The sequence below is a fragment of the Suricata suricatta genome, chromosome 1 (genome assembly GCF_006229205.1).
Source record: "Suricata suricatta isolate VVHF042 chromosome 1, meerkat_22Aug2017_6uvM2_HiC, whole genome shotgun sequence".
Lineage (NCBI taxonomy): Eukaryota > Metazoa > Chordata > Mammalia > Carnivora > Herpestidae > Suricata > Suricata suricatta.
The window spans coordinates 6138842-6144738 of record NC_043700.1 but is presented as its reverse complement, the minus strand read 5'-3'; the positions used below and the strand labels follow the sequence as shown (position 1 = coordinate 6144738).

At 52.6% G+C, this 5897-nt stretch overlaps 1 protein-coding gene across 1 annotated transcript in view; it reads left to right on the top strand.

Annotated features, from left to right (window-relative positions):
• Nucleotides 1–5897, top strand: part of XKR5 (XK related 5) — a 29726-nt gene that overhangs the window by 2565 nt on the left and 21264 nt on the right. The window lies entirely within an intron of this gene.

The following is a 5897-nucleotide window of genomic DNA, read 5'->3' as shown; positions in this document are numbered from 1 at the left end:
GGGTGACAGGTCAGGGACTAGGATGGGGGTGGGGTGGCAGGTCAGGGACCAGGATGGGGGTAGGGTGACAGGTCAGGGACCAGGATGGGAGGTGGTGACAGGTCAGGGACCAGGACAGGAAGACAGTGGCAGGTCAGGGACTGGGGTGGGTGACAGTCAGGGACCAGGATGTGAGAGGTGACAGGTTAAGGACCAGGATGGGGGGGTAACAGGATGAGGGGGGTGACAGGTCAGGGACTAGGATGGGGGTGAGATGACAGGTCAGACCCCAGGACCGGGGACCCAGGGTGGTAGATGAGACGCTAGCAGGAGCATGAGAGCAGAAGCAGGCACACGTGCAGAGCAGAGGCAGACGTAACGTGCAGCACTAGAGTCCGGAACTCCATTAAGGGAAGGATTGCAGGGAACAGACGTGTGAGAGTGTCAGTGAAACATGAAGCGGAGACTGAGGGGAAACTGTAGCAACAAAACCAACACAGTGAAGACACGGCACACCTACAAGTTTCACAGGTGGGACTGAGCCAGCAGGAAGAGGAGCAGCCTTCAAGGCGACAGGTGAAGTCAGGTACGATGTCTTCGATCCAGATCTGAACACCTCTTGAGGAGAGCGGACCCAATCAGCTCTGGGAGGTCCCTGCACATCAAAACTTCCAGGAAGCTGTACAATCACCCTTGACCGCAACAGCAGACATGTGCGCATCTCCGCGTCCTAGCAGATGCCCGTTCCTCACCCAGACGTCTGTGCGCCCGGGCTGCGGACCCTGCTGGGGCTGCGGGCTGGCTCCGCGCACCGCTCATCCGAGATGCACACATCACGACCAGTGGCCGCCGCTGGCATGCTCCCCTCGAGGAAGCTGAGCGCTGAGGGGCTGAGCTGAGGTGTGATACGGTCACTTCGTCCCCATTGGCATCTGGTCAGGCCATAAGTCAGCAGAGGGGGGCATAAACCTCACTGAGTGGGAGGCGTTGCCAAGCATGGCTAAAGGAAGGCACATCAGAGCATGCATTAGCCATGATTTTCTTCTTCTCTATCCAGATGCTTTGACGCTAGGGTCCTGCTCCCGCTGGAGGGACCCCCCCTCCCAGAGCTGATCGTTTCCTAGGGACGGCCAACAACTGCCCCTGAGTTTTCCTCGTGCAAACCCACCAGGCCAGAGCCCACACCCCAACCAGGCTCTCACACCCCGGACCACTCTCCACTGGCCCTACCACCCCAGGGCAGGGGCCACACAAGGAGGGGCGGCCCCAGGCCTGGGAGCCCACTGGTTATTCAGACCACCCAGTGCTAAACCTCCACCCCTGCCTCATCTGCTCCTTCCCGTGGAAACCACAAGAAAGGTCCGAGTCCACAGTCCCGAGCGCCCTCTGCCCGCTGACTGGCCGTGCTGCCCACCCCAGATGTCCCCAAGAGCTGTGCCCTTCCTTTTGTGATCAGTGAGCAGCAAGCTATCTTGCCAACGCCAATTATCTCCTGATCCGTTGGCCTCACTGCATCTCAGATTTTCTATCAATTCACTCTTTTTTAAGGAACAGCTTAATCTACTGGAGCGTCCATTGAGCCAGGCTGTCCTCAGGCCCATGGCTGGGAGTGCAGACGGCATTAAACTCCCCTCCACGATGCAGGGTGAGGCACATGCCTTGAAAAGGGATCCTTGGCCAACACAATACCCCAAAAACCAAGCGAAACTCTGGCTTCCCCCCATCCCCATGTTAGTTAATGTCAGTTTGTTATTAACGCGTCCAGTGGAAAGCACCTGCGGGCTCCACCACCTTGTGTACCAGCTCATACAAGGCAGGGGCCACAGCGATTCGTTCAGGCCCCTGAAACAGACACCAGAGAGGGACTCGCCCGTTTACGGGTTCCTCAAGGGCAGTGGCCGAGCCGCACTCTCTTCCCTCACTTTCCCACGGTTCCATGAACCTCGCTGCATGGTGTATGACACCACACCTGTTTCCCTGGGGGACGGTGCCTGGCCATTGCCCCCAACACACACCGTGCCCTGTGGCTCCCTGAGGGGTGTGATTCCAAATACACCCCCAGCAAAGCATGTCCGTGAGCTTGGGCCAGGCCTCTGTGACCTCTCGCACCCTTCTCTGCTCATAGCAGCAATTTGTGACCTAAAATATGAAGAGAAGGGAGGATCACAGAAGAGAAAGCACACTCCTGCCCCGTCAGTCCTTTATGTGAGACACAGGTGGCTTTTCTCTGTGCTCGTGCTTCGTTCTACGCATCGTGCGCAGCTTACATTGGGCTGAGGATCCTCTAGTCACAGACAGACTGTGTGGAGGCACAGCTCTGTGGTGTGGTGCCGGAGTCCAGCTCCAGCAGGTCCAGGGTTCCCTGAAGGATGGCCGGTGTCGGCGAGAGAGGGGTGAGAGAGCCCCAAGGTTCTTTCTGATCACCAGGCAGGCATCTCTGCACTAAGACTCAGCTTTATTTACGGTTAAGTGTCTGGGGACCAGCACAGAAGCGGCATTTGCCTTAGACAATGATTTCTGCTGATACATTTTTTTGATACGTAAAAATTTCCCAGAACATAGCTTTGCAGAAGACTCATGCATAACCTTTATCAATAGTGACTGGTGTAGGTGATTTAGATGCTTATCATATGGGGAAGGAAGGGATCTTTAGCATTCAAATACTAGAGAATGTTTTTAGCAGAGCAAAGGCAAAAGTTAGTTCTTTGTGAGCAGGGGTCAATAGCCTGTTTGCTTAAGGGGAAGTATAAGGAAAACAGGATTCTCAGGATATGCAGTGTTTGCTCGCATAATCACAAAAGAATAAGTTCCTATAATAAGTTCCTTCACAAAGTACAATCAGCATATCAGGGCCAGAATAAGGGAACAAGTCACCTCTGATACCAGTCAACAAAGGGCCTAGGGGGTCGGTGCTCAAGAAAAGCAGTTGACTGGGGGCAGATATCGGCCATCTTCTGATAGCAGGAGGCCTTGCGAACCCGCCTTAACCTCACAAGCGTTCTCAGCTAGTGAGTTCAGAATGGCTCCCAACAATGTGGAGAAAGGTGGAAGCCATGCACGACCCTGGCCTCACAGAGTGGGATCCCCAGAATCAGCTGGGAGCTCAGAGACCACAGCTCCTTTTCCCAGTGGTGTGGCCCGCTGGTCATGGCATGCCACGCCCCCAGCCAGGAAGCGCCGGCCTGACCATGCCCGCTGCTGCATAACCCGCTGCAGCACAGCTGCGGACGGCACCGATTTCATCTGCTCCTCATTCTGCGGACCAGGGTCTGAGCTGAGCTCTCCGAGGATGGGCCGTGTGCGTCTGATGGGTTGTGTCTGCGGCACAGGGCCGTCTCAGATGCCCTGCTCACATCTTGGGCAGCCGGGTGGTGGGAGGAGGGGGGAGGGTTCCATTTCCAAGCGCTCTCCAACACCAGGTTCCCACCCTCCCACAGAGACAGGGACCCGGGGGTGTATCTCCCTCAATGGTAAACTCTCAAAGAGATGGCCCTCGTATCCTTGGGAAAGTCCTGGGTTGTGAAACTGGCAAAGGCTTTTTCTTTAAAGGATTGAAGGGGCACAGGGAGGGGCTCATTCAGTTAGGCATCTGACTCTTGATTTTGGCTCAGGTCATGATCTCTCCATCATGAATCTGAGCCCTCTGTCAGAGTCTGCAGTGACAGCACAGAACTTGCCTGGGATATATTCTCTCTCTCAAAATAAATAGACATTTTTAAAAACAAGATTTAAAAGGACAGAGAAAACATTTACAGTGAGAAATGCTCTACAGGAATAGACATGGCATCTGTCTTGGTCAGAGGCTGACCCAAGGCTCTTCACGAGATGGGCTCAGGGTGCAGAGAGAGAACAAGACAGAGACAGAGGGACAGAGAGAATGAGAAAGAGAGATGTTGCAGGACCCCTGCGGCCCAGCCTCAGAACCTCTACAACCTAACTTCTCCTACACAGATTCGGTCTAAGCAGATCACAGACCAGCCAGATTCGAGGGAGTGAAGAGAACACTCACTACTTCATGGAAAAAGTAGCAAAGTCATGCGGCGAAAAGGTGGGCACCTGAACGTGGAAGGAATCTGTGGCTGTTTTTCCAGTCTAACACAAAAGGGTTAGATGCAGGGGTGTTTACACGTTTGCAATACACAATCCTCTAGAGATTTCTGCACGGCTCCATGCTCACTCACCATCTGTCATCCCCTCGCTGTCATTTGGGGTGGGAACCGCTTTTTTCTAACTTGAGGTTAGCCTTCCAGAGACAATAAGCCCTTTTCTCCGTGATGTTTTCTACTTTTCCTTTCAATCCCCCAACCCCAAAACTTCAAGGCAGCACACATTAACTGTGGCTCTTATTTAAACTGCTGCTGTCCCAGGAGAAATACCCTCCTTCAAACTTCTAAGTCGTTGAATTCTTTTTGTAATGTATGAAATATAGGATACATGTACATGCCTCAAATAATACCTGGGAATTAAGGGAAACATTTTTTTCCTATACTTGAAATGTTGAAGAAAGTATGGAACACCAGAATGATCTCTCCCCAACCATAAACCCTCTCTATCCCCAACACTAATTTCTATATCTGATTTCAATTTTCTATTCCTTTCTTAGTAGAGGACAGTCCTGTTTACAAAGTATACAAATTGCAACATACTGCCTTTTCAGGAAAACCAGTAAAAGGAGGATCTGGGGACTGGAAGTCAATAAAAGGAGAGGCCGTAGTAGACAAAAGGGACTTTGGTCAGTGAGGTTTTGGGGGAAATGAGCTGAAGGAATGAAAACCCAGGCCTTAGAACTAACTGCACCCTGGTATGAGCTTTGCGGGAAGACAGTCAGAGGTTTCCAGGTTTTGATCTCCAGTATCGCAGCCGAGTTTCTGAAGCAGGAAGACCCCTAGAAGGGCAGAATCTGTAGTTCTGATGAGAAAACCAGGAACGCACTGATGCGTGAGTGGAAATGCTCTACGTGGTAGAGCAGGGAGCCTCTTAGGACAAGCAAGTATGATCTTCACTGAAACAAAGTATTTTAGGACAATCCGTGGAACTGCAAGGAAGAAGAGATGTCTGACTTTGTGGCTCTGCTTTGGCAAATGATAAGTGATGACAAGAGTTCTGTAGGTCTCCTTGCTTTGTAGACTCACGGGGTGGTCTGACTCTGTTTTCCCTTCCCCATGGTAAGTTCTTCAGCTGTGGCTTTTCCTACCGCCGGGCTTTTGCAGGGAGGGGGACTGTAGCCCATCTAATTAAACCGGTGTGATCAGTACAGCAAGATCCTACAGTGACAAACGTGTCCTTGACTCAAGATTGGTGGCTGGAAACTCCCCCCACAATACAAAGAAGGAATGGTTTGGTTAATTGTCTGCCTTAGGAGTTGAAGACCCCAAATTCGTCATCACCGCCAGCATGGTTGAATACCACTGCTTCCTTACATTACACCGTACGCGGCACATGGAAATAGGGAGACAGACAGAGCCTGAGACCATGTTTTGCGGTGCGCAGCCTTGCCTCCTGCACACTGCAATCTCGGTCAATCCTCAAGCCCATGAGGACAGAGCTCTAGATGGATTTGAGAGGGAGATGCAAAGGAAGATGCCCGTGTGAAATCCCCGGTGAAATTTCAAAAAGACCAGTTAACGCCTCCAGTCCCACTCCATCCACACAAAGACACTCGGACTGTCGGTTACCAGGGCTGTCGAGGCCGCGACCAGTTTAACCGTGTCTCGTGACCAGGCTACCTGCAGTCACAACGACCACGTAGTACCTCTCCAGGACCCCTTACAAAGTTTGGGGAACGGGACAGAAACGCTGCTGCCCCTATGGAGAGGACTGATCTGATTTGTGCTTACCCACAAGGGCACCAGGACCCGCGGTGGTCCGGCCTCTCTGCTAGCCGGGGTAAACCCGCATGGACTCTGCACCTCCCCTGC